The following is a 20,687-nucleotide window of genomic DNA, read 5'->3' as shown; positions in this document are numbered from 1 at the left end:
GGAGATATATAGATTGATAGAAAGGGGTTAATTTAAGATATAAGAGCTAGCTAGGAATACTCTAGCGTCATCATCCAAAGAGTGTTGTAATTAATATAGTTTCTGTGTGATTATTCAGATCAGAGAGGCTGGGAAGCCAACCTGCAGTCTCTGTCTACATAGGAGGAGCAGTGGGACTTGCTGGTTACCAGTCAGTTCAGTGACAGACTGAGCTTTTAGTTCTCATCGTCCACATGGAAGCTCACCACAGAACAAAACAGAGTGAGAGAGCAAAACACCCATCTTCCTCCTCTGCCTACACATACCCATAGAAAGCCCAGCATTATAGATGTTTTAAGTGCCATAAACTGGGTGGTTAAACCAACAGGACATCATTTACTTGGTTCTTCAGGCTAGAGGTCTGAAATCAAGATCTGTCCTGTGGGTGGGTGGCTCCCGTCTAGAGGTGCTAGTGGGATTCTGCCAGTGCTCTCAGGTTTCTGGGGGCAGCTGCCAGTCTCTAGTACACTCATAGATTCGCTCCCATCTCTGCCTCTACCATCACCTCCTCTGTGTTGCTGTTTCCATGTCGCTTGTCAGTGTCTTTCTTTCATGGGTATGCTTATTCCATACATGCTTATGAATAGGATCATAACCACAATTATCTTTTGGTCTTTGCATTCTATAATATTGATTCGGGGGAAAATATAAGGGCTGGAGAGATGACTGAGTGGTTAAGAGCACTTGCTGCTTTTGCATGGGACCCAGGTTTGGTTCCATCATGTGGATGGAAGTTCACCATCATCTGTTATTCCAGTTTCAAGAGATCTGATCTTTCTTCTGGCCTCTGTGGATACCAGGCATGCATGTGGTTTATGTACATACAGGCAGGCAAAGTACTCATACATATTTAAAAAATTACACTAAAAAAAACCCAAACCTAAAGGAATGGTTTGGTTGGTGAGATGCTTGCTGCACAAGCATGGGAACTTGAGTCCATAGCCCCATAATCTATGTAAACAAGCCACCAGTGAGAGTATGCCCCTAAAATCCCAGAGTTTGGGAGACAGAGACGTGTGTGTTGTGTGTGTGTGTGTGTGTGTGTGAATCCCAGGGTCAGCTAGTTTAGCTGAGTTAGTGAGTTTGAAGTTCATTAAGAGACCCCCCTTCCCCCCCCACACAAAGTGGAGAATGACTAAGGAACACATTTAGCATAAACTCATGGCTTTCATAGGCACATATACACATGCAAACATGAACACACACACGCACACACACACGCGCAAAACTCTGGCTTCTAGCAATGGTTATATGTAGTACATTTTCTATTTCATGATCTGGGAATTGATTCTTTAGGCCACTGTGGTGGTTGAATGGGAGCTGTTTCCTGTCAGTTCATGTGTCTGAACACTCTGTCTCCAGTTGGTGGTGCTTTTTGGGAGGGTTATAGATCCCTTAGGAGATGGAATTATGTCACTGGGGTGGCTTTGAGGAGTCACAGTTTTATTTCACGGTCTCCTTTCTCCTTCTGCTTCCTGTGAATGGCTGAAAATGTGACCAGATAGTTTCTTTCTCCTGCCACCATACCGTGCCTCTCCCACCGGGGTGGACTCTATCCTTCTGGAACCGTGAGCCAAAATAAGCTCTCTTCCTAAGCTGCTTTAGGCTATGACATTTTTATCACAGTGACAGAAAATGCCACAGCCACATCCCTTAATCCAGTCTGAATAATGACTAACGTGGTTTGTGATGACAACATTTTTTTTTTTAATTTTCTATTGGAAAATAAAATACTCTTTGTTTAGATCCAAAGACCATTTTACAAAATTGGGTTATTTGGTTTCCCAAATCTGTTTCTAGAGACCTTAAAATATTCTGGATGTAATCCTCTGTTAGATGTATAGTTGGCAAAGATTTCCACTCTGTGGGCTTCTTTACTCAGTTATTTCATTAGCTGTGGAGAAGCTTTTAGTTTGATGAGGTCCACGCTGTCAATCATTGGCCTTAATTTCCAGGCAAGCAGAGTCCTATCCAGAAAGTCCTTCCCTATACCTATATCTTTCAGGGGGTTGTCTACATTATCTCCTTGATGTTCCAGAATTTTAGGTTTCAGATTGAAGTCTTTGATTTAGCTGAAGTTAGTTTTCCATGCAGAGCGATAGATAGGGACCTGATTTCATTCTTCTGCTCATGGACATCCCACTGCCTCAGCACCATTTAAGATGCCGTCTCTTCTTCAATTTGGGTTTTCGGATCGATGTCAGGTATGGGAGGGGTTAGTTAGGCTCACACACAGTTGTTCCATTGATCCACATGTTTGTTTTCATCCAGCACCATACTGTCTTTACTGCTCTAGATCTAGAATATGTCTTGAAATCTGGAATTGTTCTGCTCAGGGTTGCTTTGGCTTTCCTGGGTCTTTCATGATTTCATAAGGATTTTAAGAGGTTTTTTTTTTTTTCTATTTTGTGAAGAATGTGGGAATTTTGATTAAGATTGCATTGAACATCACATTTGTTGTGGTTGAGTTATTATATCTGTCTGGTACAGTTATATTTGTTGGTGCTCAAGGGTAACTCCTCAAACTTTTACTAATTAAAACTATACCTTTCTCAATTTTGTCTCTGGCTGGAAAGGTTAGAAACATTTGATGTTCTTGTAGGACACACAGACTCTCTGGTAGCAGTCAAGGTTGGCAATGTCATTTGGTCACAGAGCAGTGGTCTTGACTGTGTTCTATCCCATAACACCTCAGGACATACACAGTAATGAGTATACCCATATTCTCTACAGAATTTAAATCATCTTGCAGCAAAATGAAGCCAATCGAGTCACAACCATTTCTTTGTGCTTGTTCTTTTGGTGTGGCGGGGGATAGTGTGAGGGACTTGATATTCATGAGAGCATTTTACAAGCACGTGAATAGTGAACCCCATCTTTTAAAGATGTAATACATTTTGCAGGTTTTCTTAATCTGTCCTTGCTTTCCTTCTTCCTGATAAAAAATTTAGTGATGATTAAATTAAAATGAAAGCGGGAAGTCATAATAAAAACTCACAATCACCATGGTAATTTGTAGTTGCCACAAATATTAATAGGACACTCTTACTTGGCACTCACTACTCCCCTGGCCTGCAAAGGACAGAATATGAGTGCCTGTAAGTTCCTGTCATTTGCCTGCTATGCCATCCCTTCCTTTCCCATTCAAGAGTCTCTGTATGAGACTTCCAAGCGTGAGGATGTTCAGTTGGGAAAGAGAGTCCTTCTTCTTTGTGTCTTCTCCTCATCCTAAAGCAAGAAACCTTTCTGTAGAATATCCAGAAAGTCTCTACTCTCATTTAATTGGTAGTTTGGGGGTCACATTTATATACTATACCAATCCTTGATAAGGCGATGAAACTACAGTCACACTTGGTGGTGGATCGTGTTCTCTGAAAGGCATCCTTAGGTGATTCCGTCATGATCTAAACATCTGAGTGTACTTACATGAACTAAGGTGATGAAGATGTCATTAAGTGACACATTGTAGTATATATGGCCCATCATAGACGGAAGCACCTGTGCCACATCCCATAGTTAACCATGTAGTCTTGTAGGAGTTAGGCTGCTCAAACAAAGTTGACATTTTGTTCCAAAGAAACAAACAAAAGACTAGAGAAGATTAGATTTAGGGAATATACCATGATAATTCTGGTTACAAATTCCAGGTAAACATGACCTAGAAAGAATGAGGATGTCACCATCTTACATAATAATACAATTATAGTGGGTGGTCCCAGAGTTGATGGATTCAGCCGCCCAAGGAAGTCAAGATCTTATTGTCTCCTTCATGGTCTTCTTGTCATTATCTATGATTGGCTTTACCTGTAGCTTCCATAATTCAAAGCACTGTAACACGTAATGTAGGAATGCGGCAAGGTGCTTGACTCCTGATCCTTTTCTGAATGCTGGAGACTTTCCTAAGGTCCACACCAGTCTTTTCCTTAGCTGTGCTATAGGGTATGATTTCACCTAATCATGCTGCTGGCAAGTGGATGAAATGAACCTGGCGATATACACTACCTACACTCAATATGACATGGGGCAGCATGACATGGGGCAGAAAGATCCTTGGCTGAAGGCACACAGATGAAGAAGAGAGAGTTGCTGCAAACATCTGGAGAGTGAAAGGCATCTGTTGACAAGGAAAGAAAGTGCTGGGAATGATTCTTGGGTAAAGAGCCACACATCAGAGTATTTCTCTACCAGCAAATGTGAAACCATGAATCTAATATACAGGTTGTTCATGACTGATTGGAAAAATGTTAAGGACCACAGTGAGGAAGAGGTGGAATGTGGCATCTATCTCTAATGCATGAGAGAACAAGCAGCGATAACTTTTAAATGTTTTATACATCTTTGGTCTAGAACCACAGAGCAATGAGAATTGTTGTAGATTATTAGTTTAAGATGTGTTACGTTTGCTTATGCTGTGGAACGCTTGTTCAATAATGCAAAGATGTGTTGCATTCTTTTATGGTGCATTTGCTTAACTCTGTGAAGCTTTGTTGCTTTGCCTGCCTAAAACACCTGATTGGTCTAATAAAGAACTGAATGGCCAAATTGTGAGGCAGGAGAAAGGATAGGCTGGGGCTGGCAGGCAGAGAGCAGAGAGAATAAATAGAAAGGAAGAGAGAGAGAGAGAGAGAGAGAGAGAGAGAGAGAAATCAGGAGTGAGAAAATAAGGGACCAGTCACTCAGTCACACAGCCAGTCAAAGAGTAAGAGCGAAAATAAGGTTACAAGCCGGGCGGTGGTGGCGCACGCCTTTAATCCCAGCACTTGGGAGGCAGAGGCAGGCGGATCTCTGTGAGTTCGAGACCAGCCTGGTCTACAGAGCTAGTTCCAGGACAGGCTCCAAAGCCACAGAGAAACCATGTCTCGAAAAACCAAAAAAAAAAAAAAAAAAAAAAAAAAAAAAAAAAGGTTACAGAAGAAAATGAAAAAGCCCAGAGGCAAAAAATAGACAGAATATTGTAAGTTAAGAAAAGCTGGTTATAAATAAGCCAAGCTAAGGCCCGGCATTTAAAAATAATAATAAGACTCTATGTGATTTATTTGGGTGCTGGGTTGCAGGGCCCCCAAAAGAGTAAAGAGAGAATACCTTAGAAAACATAAGAGTTAGCAAGAGTTCACCCAGAAGACCTCTGGCTTGAAGGGCCAGGGAAGGGCACAGCCCTTTTTCTCCAACTTCCTGGATTTCAGGGTGGAAGGACGATTCACCCTCATTCACAATGCTGCTGGCACAGAAGCCTTTCCTTCCCCCGCCCCACTGAATTGTCTAGAAATATCTCTCTAAGATGTGCAAGCCTCTCAGGCATTTCTGTGTGAGGTATAATGTACAACATTAGAGTTTATATTCGCATTTAAGATGGGAATAAAAACACCATTGATTGCCAGTGGCTGCATTTACCAAGTGAACTCAGTAATACATGGTGAATTTGACGCTATTCAATAAATCCTGACATTGTGGAAAGCCGCAGATATGTCTGTCTATGTTTCTGATATGGAAAATGGAATTGTTGTTTATTGCGGCTTTTTATCAGTACATGAAATAGTTATATATATTTTTCTGCAACTGAGAAATTGGAAGGCAACCAATTGACTCTGCTTCTTCAAGTCCTCTGAAGTTAGGTTAACTAAGTCGGTTGGCACAAACTGACAAGAAACAGACTGATAGGTCAAAACGTGTGCAATCTTATTATGTCCATATGGCACCCCAGGAAAGAGAGTGCCCACTATCCAAATGACGCTTCTTCATAGAGAACAAGGAAGTCGGGGCTGCAGGCAACTCTAGTTAATGGTTTTTAGGGGAGATGAATGCACTTAAATAACAGAAATAGGGGGTGAAGAGAGAGCTCGGTCAGCAGAGCTCTTGCATCTAAGTGTGCAGACATGAAGTTGGATCCCCAATATTCACATAAAAAGCCAAGAGTCCCAACAAGGGGGAGACAGAGACAGTATTGCTGGGGCATGCTGGTCAGCCAGGCTAGCTGAACTGGCAAGCTCCAGGTTCAGTGAGAGATGGTCTCAAATAGGCAAGGCTTAAACACACACACATACACACACATACATATACACACATACATACATATCACACACATACCACACACATACACACATAAACACATACCTACACACATATCACACTCACACCATATACACACCACACATGCACATCAAACACACACACACACACACCACACACATGCATACACACACACCATACACACACCACACACATGCATACACACACACCATACACATGCATACACACACACCAAACACAACACATCCCACACACCACGTAATAATCTAGAACAAAGTTCCTCTCAGCTCTGGGTACAGCGTGAACTCTACATTTCTTCCATTAGAGAGGTTACAGTCAACACAATGAAGGGCATCCTTGTGGAGGAACATCCTTTAGTCAGAAAACAGAACATCACAGAAAGCTCTTCCTGAAGGACCATAGCAGGAGGTAGAGGGTGAAGGGTAGAGAAAGGTCAGGGACACCTTAATTCTTAGATTGCTCTTTAGCTCAAAGTTGTCTTTCCATCAAAGCTCCATGCTTTGAAGCATTGTTTTCTGTGTTCCAACATCATCCCCTAAAGTCCAGATGTAAAAATCTACGTTGGTTTAGCCAGCTTCTCCCCTGTCTGGCCTGTGTGCTGAAGCGGGGTAAAACCTTGCCCCTGAAGAGTGAGCCAGCCAGCTCTTCTCAGTCTCTTTGCAACCAGGAGCCCTCAATTCCTTGTCTCTGAAATAGGGACAAGTATCCGGGGGCTTGAAAAAAGCAATGTGTACCACGGTCTCCCTAAGCAAGCATCTCCTTCTTCTCTCCTCTGAGGCTTTGCCTTCTCTTATTTGTGTTTTCCAATCTGTTTGCTCGTTTGGCCAGTTGTTTAGTTATTTATTTTATGGCAGTGTAAGCCGGACCTTGTCACCTGTCACCTGATAGCCTAGTTCAAAAACAACTCCTCTCTGGGCTCTTCATTAATATTCATCCAGCATGATGCAAATAGCTCTGGAGGTCTCTCCTCCCCGGGACGCTTTAATATGGCAGTTAGGAAAGCAGCTCAGACCAGCTCGATTAGCATAATAATGAAGCTTCGGCCGCGGTGTTATCATCCTCAAAGGAAATCGCCAGAGTGGTCGCAGAGCCTTTTAACAAGTACCGCTTTCAGATAAAGCACAGAGTGGGAAATCACGGACGCCAAATACGGCCCATGGGAGGAGGGAGTCCTGGGGCTGGGCTGGGGGCTAGCGGGGCTAGCTGAGGGGCATGCTTGTGCCTTGTTCCTTATGTCATGGGTGAATACAGAATTTCCATAGCCCTTTAGAATTGCATGAGGGTCTGTGTTTCCAGAAAAAAATCTAGTGCCAGTGTCCTTTCTGGCTGTAGAAGAAAAAGTGAGCTGCCTGGAAGAACACTAGGCTGTGTTGAATAAGCCTCCAAACGGGCTGGATGGGGGCCGTCATGTCTGTTTTACAGATGAGTGGCCACCCATGCGCCCACTCGTCCACTTCTGTCTTCCTCCACAAGTGAGTTAAGGTAGTTTTCAGAACATAGTTTCAAAGTTTCAAAGCTAGGGTGAGGCGGGGTTAACGCCTGGACTTGGATCTGCTGTCACTCTTCTCTGACTTTGTGACCCTTACAGTCAATTCAAAAATCCAGCGCCTTGTCAAGAGCGGGCTCAGCTGGATTCATGTGGCGAATCTGCACCGCGGCTCTCCACTCATGTTTGCCTACTCCGTACCTGGGGGGTCCTCACCCCCATGATGGAGTGCACCTCCACAGGGCTACTTAATTGGCCGTTTGTCCAATTTATGCCGGTGTAACAACTTCAGTTGTCACTTATAAGTTATTGGCTATTTTCCGTCACTTATAAGTTATTGGCTATTTTCCTGAGCTTTGGAAAGCCGGTTAGCAGCTGTTCTCTTGCCACGCAGACCCTTGAAACAGCAGAAAGGCCGCAGTACTCTGCGTTCTGCAGCTACGGAAACCAAGCGCTCAGTGGAAGGAACAATCTAGATCGTTCAGGAAGCACTCATTAGGCCCCTCCCTCTCCTTTATTGGCACAGGAACTTAGATCCGGAAGAAAGATAATCTCTACAACAAGCAAGGAGGGGCAGCTGGGATGCCATGCCAAGCCAGCTGCATTTCACATTAAGGGAAAGAGGTCCGTGTTCAGGGACCCACCCTAGGGGCCTGTGTGGTGTGAAAGATGAAGCCTCCACAATCCCAGCTCTAGAGGATAATTGGAAAGCTAGAGGAGAGAGAGAGAGGGAGAGAGAGAGAGAGAGAGAGAGAGAGAGAGAGAGAGAGAGAGAGAGAGAGAGAGAGAGAGAGAGAGAGAGAGAGAGAGAGAGAGAGGTGAAGGGGGGGGAGAGAGAGCGCGCGCTGAGATGGGGATTTCTGAGAGAGACAGGCATTCAACTTATGGGGGCCCCCCGAGCTGGAAAGAACCCAGGAGTTGCAGTTTTAATGTGTCTACGGTGCTCTGATAAGACTTCCTCTATAGCCTCCCCCTTTAGGAAACCCCCACCTCTGTCCACAGCCTCAGGTTGGCTGGCATTGTAGGAACCTTTTTAGAAAAGGCTCATTCATCTTGGTGCAGGGCAGAAAGCAGTATGACTACAGAAGAGGACATATGACCGTCTGTGAGCCATGAATAAGGGGTACCAGCCCCAAGTCCTTTAGTACATGGGATTTCCTCCCAGACTTAAAAGCAATGGGACCCCAGAAGTTTCCTGAGAAAAACATATTTATTTTCTTGATCTTCAGGTAGGAGTCTGAATGTGGATGATCACACCTTCAGACTTCCCTCCATCTTTCTGCAGAGACCCTGGTCCAAGGGCAATGGCCAGAGACATCCCATTACATCCCATTCATTTGGTTCTTTACTAAATGAGAACTTTGTATTATTTCATTTTAACTTCACAGCCATTTTGGAAAGAAGCTGAAAAGCCAAGTCACTCTGGGGCCAATTGACTCTAAGTCTATGGCTGTTGACTTAGTTTGCTCTCACAAAATAGTGTACTTGGTGCTCTAGCTTTGGCCTAAAATGCTCCCCCAAAGACCCATGAGTTAAAGGCTTGGTCTTCAGCCTTTAAGGGGTGGAAGATGTAAGATATTTGAAAGGTTACTGAGCTAAGAGCCACTCTTAGCTCACCCTGCCTGTCTCAGTCTTTCTCTTTGTCTCTCCCTCTCCCTTAACTCTTTCTCTATGAGCAGCCTCCTAGGTTCCGGACCTCCTTAGCCTTATTCCCTAGGGAAAGGTGAATGCGCTATCTGCCCGTTCGGCAGGACAGTCAGACGCGATAGGGAGTCAAGTCAAAGCAGGAATTCAGTTTATTGCTGTGTCAGCTTATATAGGTTAAGTGACATTGTGTGATAGTGTGATGTGGGGGTACCTCCAGCCAATGAGAGACAGTGAAGCCCTCCCTCTGGCTGGAGGGGCATGTACTTAGATTTTGCTGTCTCAACTCGGTAGCTTAGAGATTATCCTTCAAACTTAAGTCAGGCTTTTCTCTGTCCTATAGGCCTCGAGGTACAGGCCCTGAGATAATTTGGGCCCAACACCTATGCTATATGCTTTTGTCTTGATAGACCATACTGCCAAGCAACCATGGAATGAAACAATGATTCAGAGCAAACCTTTCTAGCTTGTCCTCACAGTAGCAGGAATCCTAACCCAATGTCTAGACAGAGAGGACAATTTTGGTATCATGGGGTTCTTGGAGAGGAGAAAAGGGCTGGAAGATGGGAGTGACAGAGCAATCTCTCATTCCATATCTTTGAAAAATTTTCCATTTTCTCTTGAAGCTGCTTGATATGTCTTAAGTACAAGCTGAGAAGGGTTAACATATACAACCCCACTGGAACTGTGACCACATATGGCCCAGATTCCATTTCACAGTCGAAGAGGAAACCCTGGAACCAGAAGTCGGTTTCCCAACACCTCTTTACCTTTTCAGTCACCACGTCCTAGTCACTGTCCTGCTGCTGTGGAAAGACACCGTGGCCAAGGCAACTCTTATAAAAGAGCTTTTACTTAGGGTCTTGCTTACAGTTTCAGCGGGTTACACTAGGATCATCAGGGCAGGAAGCAGACAGGCTTGGTGCTAGGGCAGTGTCTGAGAGCTTTACATCCTGACATGCAGGCAACAGAGAAAGAGAGACAGGACCTGGTGTGGGCTCTTGACATCTCAAAGCCCACTCCTCTTCCAACAAAGCCATACCTCCTAATATTTCTGATCCATCTCACTCAGTGCCACTCCCTGGTGACTAAGGATTTAAATGTATGACCCTGTGGAGGCCATTCCTATTCAAACCGCCACACACCACGAATCAGATGCAAAACCTGCAGCAGCTGATCACCTTCCCGTTTGATAGGGTCTTCATATGTCTGCTTCTCCAGAGTGCCCCTCCTTTGCGTTGTCCGGAACCACCTTTTAGGACTATTGACAAGTACTGCTGCTTCTGTCTTTTTCTATTTCCCATTCTTTTTTTTTCCCAGACTGATTTCTCAAAAGCTCCCAGTCACACACCCAGCAAAGGCAAAGCTCCTCCTGCCCTTAAAAGGAAAGGGCAGTTCCTGAGTACAGGAACCTAGAATATATTTTTGAGGTAGTGGGAAGAGAAAGCCCAAGAATATTAATAATGTTGCCCCATTACATTTACATAAACATTTCAGGGTTGTAATAAATAAATGTTAAAACTTAATCTACCAATAATATTCATGATTATTGTTTTGTTGTATATTAATTAGGTAATAAATGGTAATGGTTTATGCAAATAATGGTGGTCATATTTATTTCTAAAACAAAAAATTGTGGTTTTATAGCTGTACTTTTTCTGTCTTTTCAAGTTCAATGCTTTTAAACAATAGCAATCTCCCTTTGTGTGTGTGTGTGTGTGCACATTTGTGTGCATATGTGTGGGGGCCAGAGATCATCAACCTTGGATAAATATTTTCTACCTTGTTTTTTGAGACAGTCTTTTACTGGCCTTCCCTCAGGTCCTCATGCTTGCAGAGGACTTCAGTCATGGGCCCCCAAACAGTTACCTTGCTACTCCTTTGCCTGCCACATGGAACTAGTTCAAATCTCATGTAGGGCCCCCAAACCAGCTACATAATTAGTTAACAGAGATCCCTGTAGTCAAATGCCTTAGTAATATCGGGCCTGGCGATTCTACTGTTCCTTCATCATCAAGAGCTATGGGGCTCTGTATACACATTTCTTTTACCTCCAGAATATCTCAAAATACTCACACCTGGCCTGCCTTCCAAGGTTGGCTTTACGAGCCGCATGTGGCGGCACATGCGTTGATCCTAGCATTAAAGAAGCTGAGGCAGGAGGCTTAGGAGTTTGAGACCAGCCTAGGCTACATGGTGAGTTTCAGACCAGACTGTAGATAGGGAACTTCAGTCTAAACAAACAACAAAACGACAACAACAAAGGCGAAGAAACCCAGACAAGACCAGGCCACAGTGGTCTGTGGGCATGATGCTTTCTGAGGGAGAGAACGACCCCTCTTTTCTCTGTTCCATCAGCCCATCTTTGATAAAATCATTCGCTGGTCTAGGCAGTTGTCCTCTGAACTCAAAGGGAGGTAGCATTTTGATGTCATTCTTACATCCAAAAAAAAAAAAAATGGGCTGAGGAGGGAGGCATTTTAGATGCTAAATAGGTGACCCTTTTCGGTTTTCAGGGACCTGTGCATTGGCACAGTCAGGCCTGGCTTCCTAGGAATGGAGAGTCCTCAGTTTTGCCAACTCTGCACAACAGATCTCTGCTGCCTGGCAGTGTATGGGGCTTGATAAGAGACAGGGTTCAGAATGTAGGTGGAGCCTGGCCCGAGAGAGGAATTCGGAAACTGATGTGGCTGTCATGCAGGTCTGGTGACTGTCCTTTCCACCGCACTCTAGGGAACTTGCAGTCCCCTTCCAGGCTAGGGGACTGTCCGTCTCACATGGCGTTGGGGCTTTGGGTATGGAGTAGCTTTCAACGGACCACTGAACAAAGAGAAGGCAGAAGTGTTGAAAGCCTTCCCTGAGCCCATTTGGCTGTGATGTCCTTGTTCTCCTTTCTATCTTTAGCTCTTCTTTTGTTTCCGGAGGTGATTCAAGGCTACTTTTCTCCCCCACCTCCTTTGTCTCCTGAGTTATCATTTCAAGTCCAAGGGCTTTGGGACACTTCATCTCTGCCTCTGAGCCGCAGGGAGGGCGGGCAGGGATCAGGAGGCCAGGTGCTCACTGTCACTCTTCTGGACAAGGTTGGGCAGGCTTTCTCCTCCAAAGCCTTGGAGCAGAGGCTGATCAGCAGTGGTGTCAACTGTTTCCTGCCAGAATGGCCTTTGATTCTCCCTGCAGTGAGAAGTCTGCACCTTAGGTGGGTACCAGGCTAAGGAGGCACGGGAGGGGAAACTGCCCGAGGTTGCACTGGTCAATTAATTAACATCCTATATAATCAAGGGGAGGGGGGAGCTTTGGAACTCGATATGCAAACTTATGCAAAATCATATGTAGATTATTCTGGGTTCAGAATGGAGACTACTAGAAGTCTTGTGCTTTTCTTCAGTAGGAATTCAGTGCTGTTGAGCCACGAGTTGGGCAGAGAGAAATATTTTGAATTGAATGGTTACGTCCTCTTTAACTCAGCTCTGCAACAGCACCTGCTACTTATAATTTGGTGACTTATAAATGTAGCAGGGCAGGCTCCATTTGCTTAGATGACTGTATCATTCTGTTCTCCGGAAATTTCCATCTCGAGGGCTCCAACTGATCTCTCAGCCACTACAGTGTATTTGGTACTCCCAGCCGCCATGTGTTTTTATTGAGGCCTTTAATGGCATCCCAAGTAACCAAGTAAGTATGTTATGGGGTGAGCTTGAGTTTGAATTCTGATTCTGGGCAACATTACACAGTCTTAATGAATCTTGTTTTTTTATTTTTTTCCCTTCTGCAAAACGGAGACAAGAGTACCAACCCTATGAAGATTCATGCTACTGTCTGAGGAGGTCCATATCGGAAGCACAGGATGCTGGTGGTCACACGTAGCTCTGATGATTATTTCTCATAAGTGAGGCTCAGTTTGATTCCAGCTTCCTTTATGAACATTTTCATATTCAACCCAGCTTGAAGTCATCTATCCATTCTCTTGCGGTATTAGTTGGGCCGTTCATCTGGAAATTACAGCCACATTTCGTCACGACTTGTCTTTTGTTGTTGTTTTTATTAACTAACCCTGTGTTGTTACCTAATTAACTCTTCCCGTCCCTCCCATTTTTCCAATTTGACTTGGAGTCTTTGAGGATGGCAACCACGTCTTAACGGCTTTTAGCTTCTCAATATGTCTGGAATTTGTCTTTGCAGCAAATACTTGACCACACTCCTCTCTAAGATTAGGATGCTCAGTGTGTCGTTAGTACCCAGAAAGGGCCGTCTGGACCCCAGAGCGTGCTTCTTCTCTGAGGAGCGTCTGTTGTAGCAGGAAGACACCCTCTCATTTGGGTTCCCATCCTTGTTTGCGGTCTCTCATGACCAACATTGACCAATGAAGTCAGTGTTAGCCCACAAGGTCAAGCAGAAGTGAAGAGCAGCAGGCCCAAAGCCTTTGCAAAAACAAATGAAGATGTTGAAATTTTCCATAATTCGATCCTGCTCCTTGAGGAGTGTGCTGTCAGGTATAGAATTTAGCGCCCGTTTCCCCCTCCAATCTCATCTTACGAAGCCCTCCTGAGCAGGCTCTGGTCTAGTTACCACCACTGTCTCTGAGATCTTGGTCCCCAGGTTTTAGGGATGGGCATTGTCTCAGGGAGAGACCTACTCTCTCCTTATCTAAACCACGTGTTTTCAGTTGTAAAGATGAGGGCATTGCTTGGTCTCCTGGAAAAAATTTTGGAAGATTAAAAAAAAGATTATGTAAAACTGGATAGTATTCTACCCCCGCCCCCCCCCGCACACACACACACACACACACACACACACACACACACACACACACACGTGTTGCCGTACATCCTCCTTACTGACGTAATGAAAAGCAGGGTTATCGTGTGGCCAAAACTATACAGACTATAATTTAGGGCCATGCTTATTAGGCAGGCCTCCTATTTTTCTATACGAGTTCCAACACGAGACCACAAAATACGAACAATGACAACAGTTTCCTAGAATTTCATATTTTCCCCCAAGTTCACTGTGAGGATGACTGAGATGTGCTGGATCGTCAGTTTGATATTTTTGGTAGGAGAGCTGAATGAAGAGCGGGCCCAGAAAACGCTTTTGAACGCATATTGAATCGTAAGTTCTCGGAGCACATTAGTTATATTTGCATGTAAATCAAGTGGCGTACGCTCAGCATGGAGTATGTTCAGAAATTCAGACCAAACAACAATGGCTTGTTAGCAAACACTGTGTCCTCCCTGCCCTTGAGTTGGTTGTCCCCTGCCCTCTCATCCTGACTTGTGGCTGGCCTGGCACTGAGGCTATTGTCCAGTGGGTTCGTTTTCCCTCTATCTTTTTTCCCTCCTTCCTTTATTTCATTTTCTTCCTGATTCTCCTCTTCGATGTTGTTATTTTATTTCTGACCTTCTGTCCAGCCTACCTCCTTTTGTGTCCTTCTTTCCTCTGACTTTTTTGCCTACCAGTAAAAGCGCTAGTAAGTTTTACGTGAGGTGAGTGATATACTGGCTGTTTGTTGTTTAAAAACATTCTCTGGGAATCTGGGATGTAGCTCAGAGATAGAGCAATTTATAGCAAATCCGAAGGAAAACAGTACATGAAAACGGCTACAATATAAAAGGTTATCTTGTAGGCCGAGTTTCTGTGGTGCCTCTCAAATGCTCTTTCAGCTAGGAATCGCAGCTTTGCCTATGTGTATAGGGGGTAGGAGTGGGGTGAGGAGGAGTACGTACGTGCATGTGCGCAAATATGACTAGGCCAGAGTTGATAGCTCACTCATGTCTTCTCCCTCCCTCCCTCCCTCCCTCCCTCCCTCCCTCCCTCCCTCCCTCCCTCCCTCCCCCTCTCTCTCTCTCTCCACTTTTTGGTTTTTGAGACAAAGTCTCATTGTGGACCTGACGCTCTCGGATTGGCCAGTGAGTGTCAGAGATCCATCTCTCTCAGACCCTCCCCCTTTGGGTTACAGACATGGGCTGCCACGCTCATCTTATGTGGGTGCTGAAGATCTGAACTCAGGTCCTCCCTGCACTGGCCATCTCCCTGCCCTGGATCGTCTCATTTTATCAAGATTGTACTGTTTCAGTCTGATCAGCTCTCTTTTGCTCACCCTCCATCTCTGGTCAACTCTTTTTTTTTTTTTTTTTTTTTTTTTTGGTTTTTTTGAGACAGAGTTTCTCTGTAGCTTTGAAGCCTGTCCTGGAACTCCCTTTGAAGACCAGGCTGGCCTCGAACTCAGAGATCCGCCTGTCTCTGCCTCCCTAGTGCTCTGGTCAACTCTTAACGTCCATTATTCATTGGCTTGTTCATCTTCCACCATCCCCCAGGGGACTGACGATTGGCCTGGCCTGCTCTCAAGGAGAATCTTGTTAGGTTAGTTTAGTCGGAACTCTCCTTCCTTCTGAACCCGACCTTGCTTCCCTCTTCTCCTTGGCCATCAGGACCACCTCTTGAATGTGCTAGTTCCACCCAGTGCCTCCTCTATCACGGCAATCCTAATTAAAATGGTCTGAACACTTGCCTCTCAGCTCAAATTTCCTTTGGTATCTAGAAACAAACTGTGCTTATTTCCTTTTGGTAGTCAGTCGACACCCGGTCTGTAAAATCAGAGCTGGGAATGACTATTTTTGAAGACCTTGAAAAATCCTATGCAGCAGATCCTGCTGTTGGCTTTTGATTCTTTTTCTTTCTTTCTTTTTTTCAGTAGCAGTTTCTCATGACTAGATCTCCTTTGAAAACAAACCCCCTGGGGTCCTACAATGTGTGACTTGATTCCTTTCGTGAATTTTCTAAGTCTCTGTCATTCCCTCAAATACTGCTCCTGCTCAGTCCTCTGTCCTCAAAATATCACATAATCCGAACCTCTTTATTGTATCCTGTATGTCTCTCCCTCTCAGCTCTTAGTTTTCATCTGTCAGGGTGTGCATGTCCATTCTTCTGACCTTGTCTTTCAGGGTACCAGTTCTCAGCTGCAATTCCTCAGCTGTTAAACCCAACCATTGACTGCTTGGGGTCTGGAACTGCACATTTTGATTCTAGAATTTACACTGAATTCTTTCTCATACAGTTTCCATTCTGTGATTAAAAATGTGATCTCTTGTAGATTAATCTTTTGAGCATACTAACACCTACATTCAAGTTAAGGTCGGATATCTCCAGCGTCTGGATTTTCTGTGTTTGTGTTATTTTTTTGTTTATTTGTTTTTTAACAGATTTTGTCTCTCAATTATGTTTTTTCTCATTCTTTTTAAAAGATTTTATTTTTAAATGTTGTGCATATATACATGTCTGAGGATGGGTTTGTGCATGTAACACAGTGCCCATGGACGCCAGAAAAGGGTGTTGGATCTCTTGGTGCCGGAGTTACAGACAGATGAGGGCCATGCAGTAGCTTCCAGGAAATATTCCTTCAGCCCTCTGCAGTGACAATATGTGCTCCTAACTAAAGAGCCATGTCTCCAGCTCCTGTCTGATCATTTTTTATTACATACTGGGCATTCTGGATGAAAAACGTAAAGATAATTTGTGGCTCTGGGTTGTGCCTAGCCCAGAGAACACTGCCTTTTTCTTGATGCAGCAGGTTAGACCAAAAGGCAGAGAACCTTAATGTACTTAGATTTCGTTGACTTCAACTCCATTTTCTGTGGGAGTTGATCCAATCCTGATTTACTCTTTGTGCTCAATGGGGCCCATCTGTATTGATAGACTATTCCAGTCCATTCTGTTCACTATGAAAAATATTCAGTTGGGGTTCTATAAAGAAGGGAGTTTTGTTTAGTTCATAATTCTGGAAACTGGAGAGCCCTGAGCTGGTGTTGGCTGAGCTGTGGTGAAGGATTGTAACAGGCTTTCTTTTGGGCCACCAACCAGCTCCCAAATCATGACACAGAGACTGATTATTAGCTATGAATGCTCAGCCTTATCTCATGCCTGTCCCACTAGCTTTTATAACTTATTTTAACCTGTTTCTCTTCATCTACGCTTGCCTCAGGGCTTCTTTCTTTCTTTCACTCTGTATGTTCAACTTTTCCTGCTTTCCCTGTATCTGTCTGGCAGCTGCCTGGCTGGCTTGGGCATCTCTCTCTTTTCCTCCCTCATTCTCTCTCCCCTCTTGTCTTGAGCCTAGATTCCTCCTATGTATTCTTTCTGCCTACCAGCCTGCCTATCCCTCTACTGCCTAGCTATTGGCTGTTTCAGCTTTTTATTAGACCAATCAGGTGTCTTAGACAGATAAAGCAGCACATCTTTACATCATTAAATAAAGGCAATATTAACAACTGTAACACACCTTTACATAGCTAAAACAGTATTCCTCAACATAAACAAATGTAACACATCATTGTGTAGTTAAACAAATATTCCACAACAAGGGACTTTTGATGAGTATCAGCACATCATGGGTTTGATGTAGAAGAGGTTGAACGAGGAGATAAAAAGGAAAGCAGGGGAAGGGTTGAGGGTACTCTCTCATAAACCCTTTATTGCAGGAACTAATCTCCTTCTGCAGGTCTTGAGCATTCATCCATGGAGGTGTAGCCTGCCATGACATATAGACCCTGCCTTTTTTATTTATTTATTTATTTATTTTTATTAATTAATTTATTTAATTATTAAAGATTTCTGCCTCTTCCCCGCCACCACCTCCCATTCCCTTCCCCTCCCCCAATCAAGTCTTCCTCCCTCCTCAGCCCAAAGAGCAAGCAGGTTTCTCTGCCCTGTGGGAGGTTCAAGGACCACCCACCTCCATCCAGGTCTATTAAGGTGAGCATCCAAACTACCTGGGCTCCCACAAAGCCATTACGTGCAATAGGATCAAGAACCCATTGCCATTGTTCTTCAGTTCTCAGTAGTCCTCATTGTCCGTTATGTTCAGCGAGACCGGTTGGTTCCTACCACCTCAATACCAGGGACGAAGATTCTAGCACACGAATCAGTGTGATGGAGGAGGGTCATTTGTCTATGTGTTACTTTCACTGGTTAATAAAGAAAACTGCTTGCCCTGATAGGTCAGAACATAGGTAGGCGGAGTAGACAGAGCAGAATGCTGGGAAGAAGGAAAGTGAGGCAGACGCTATAGCTCTCCTCTCCAAGATGGACACAGGTTAAGATCCTTCCTGGTAAGCCACCACCTCGTGGTGCTACACAGATTATTAGAAATGGGTTAATCAAGATGTGAGAGTTAGCCAATAAGAGGCTACAGATAACGGGCCAGGCAGTGTTTAAATGAATACAATTTGTGTGTTGTTATTTCAGGTATAAAGCTAGCCGTGCGGGCGCTGGGCAGGAACGCAGCCCACCGCTCCTACTACATCAGTGGCTGTATTCAGATCAATCCTCTGACCCTCAACCTGTGCTACTCTGGACTGTTCTTACATTTTTGACCCATCAACTTTTATTTTACTTTCAGAGCTAGCAATTGGCACAAGGGAACAGAAGGCCACAGCATGCCAGGGTCACCTATTTTAATATCTCTTATTCTCCACATTGTGACCTTCAAATTCTTTCTTAAATACTCCAATGCTGCCAAATAGATTTTTTTTTTGTTTCTGGAAAACAATTTTTTGTTCAATTGTTTTTGTCTCAGTGTGGTTGTTGGTCCCAGACTATCCAGTCATTCATGTCTAGAGACATAGAGAACTCTCATAAACACATGTGATTATCTCAGTTACTTGCCACAGCAGCTCTGTCCAGAGGGTATTATTATTATTACCTTCTTTTTATAGGAGGAGAGAGTCTCAGAGAGAGTTAGGTCAATGGTCAAGACTATTTAATGAAGAAGTCCTGATGCTGAGGGACTTGAGGACTTCTTTTTAACATGTTTAAAATCTGCCATCCCCATACACTGTAGGTACCAAATTATTTATTTGTGTCTCTTCCATCTGCTTTGTTTTACCCTTTACTTGTTCCTTCCTCAGTACCAGTTTTGCTTCCTGTCCATGATGTCGAAATGATGCACATTCTTCAGAACTAAACCAACGCCAGATACAACAGTCATTGGATTCCTGTTTTTCCCCTTCAACCTTGTTCTTGTTCAGTTCAATCTCTCTCTCTCTCTCTCTCTCTCTCTCTCTCTCTCTCTCTCTCTCTCATCCTTTCTACCCTCTCCACCCTCATTTCCCTGTTTTCCTCTTCTCCAGTATTCACTGGCTTTGATTCTGGAGGTACAAATCAAATATCTATAGTGTTGGGGCTTGTGTTACTTTTTTCTGTCAGTGTGATAAAATATCTCAGCTGAAGCAATTTAAGGATGATAGGGTTTATTTTGGCTCCCAGTTAGTTAAGGGTGCCGTCTACCATTGTGGGGAAGTCAAGGCAGTAAGACCATGAGGCACACTGTAGCCACATTGAGGAAACAGACAGTGATGACTGCGCATTACACACTTGACTTTCTCCTAATGTAGCCTGGGTCCTGTCTATGGAATAATCCCACCTACATTTAGAATGAGTCTTCTTACTCTAATCAGCTAGAACTATATAACCCCTCACAGGCACACTTAGAGGATTGTTTGCTAAGAGATTCTAGATCCTGTCAATTTGACAATCGCTATTTACCACCACAGGGGTTAATTTTGTCTAGGTCAGAAAGACACTGGTTTGCCCTTCCTACTTCTGAGGGATTGTTTTTTTTTTTTGTTTTTGTTTTTGTTTTTTTGTTGTTGTTTTCTTTTTTCAAATTCTCTTGTGTTGGCTTCTCACTCTGATTTCCTGTTCTTGCTGGAACAAGAGTTCCAGCAAATGTTTAGCCATCTTTATGTCATTTCCCCCCTTGTCCCACATCATCTTGAATGTGGTTGCAAACACCCTCTATTCCAATTCACAAGGTTCCAACTACAGAAGATCTCACATATGTTACCAAAGGTTTAGAATCACATTTCAAATTGCAGACAGTATTTTGCTGACTGTTAAACCCATCTTGGCCATTCTAACATGGAAATTACTCTCTAGGTTTCCCCTTTAAGTACCCACATGTCCCCTATTCAGGTCTCTGTCCTTTTTCTTTGTTTAATTTCCCTCAAATCTCTTTTTAGTAATAGTTGAACACCAATAAATTTCTCCAACCCTAATGTTTTCCTTGCTAAAGCAATTTACTTCTTTGTTTAAGGAAGTTCCATGGGCTCCACCCTTCCAAAATAAAATACTTTGATGCCTATTTCTTTTAAATATAACCAAAAGAAAAGTTTTCTATGAGAAGTCCTGCCAATCTTTTAAGTTTCCTGGCTCAAAATATACTTTGCTCATAAAAATAACAGCTTCTTCCTTCCTGTTACATCATCTATTTGAGACTCATACATACCCTTGCTATATCTTTTTATTTTATTTCCTATTGGCCTCTTGAAGGTGACACAGAGCCTAAACTTCTCACATTAGTTCAATTGACACTTAACCCTTGTGTAAAGAGCTGCACTGCCTGTAACAGAACAAATGAAGAAAATCACTTTTACCTCTTTTTTTTTTTTTTTTTTTTTTGCGGGGGGATGGTGCA

Source organism: Chionomys nivalis, chromosome 2, assembly GCF_950005125.1.
Source record: "Chionomys nivalis chromosome 2, mChiNiv1.1, whole genome shotgun sequence".
NCBI classification, from domain to species: Eukaryota; Metazoa; Chordata; class Mammalia; order Rodentia; family Cricetidae; genus Chionomys; species Chionomys nivalis.
The sequence above is the reverse complement of the archived record's forward strand: the minus strand, read 5'-3'. Positions refer to the sequence as shown.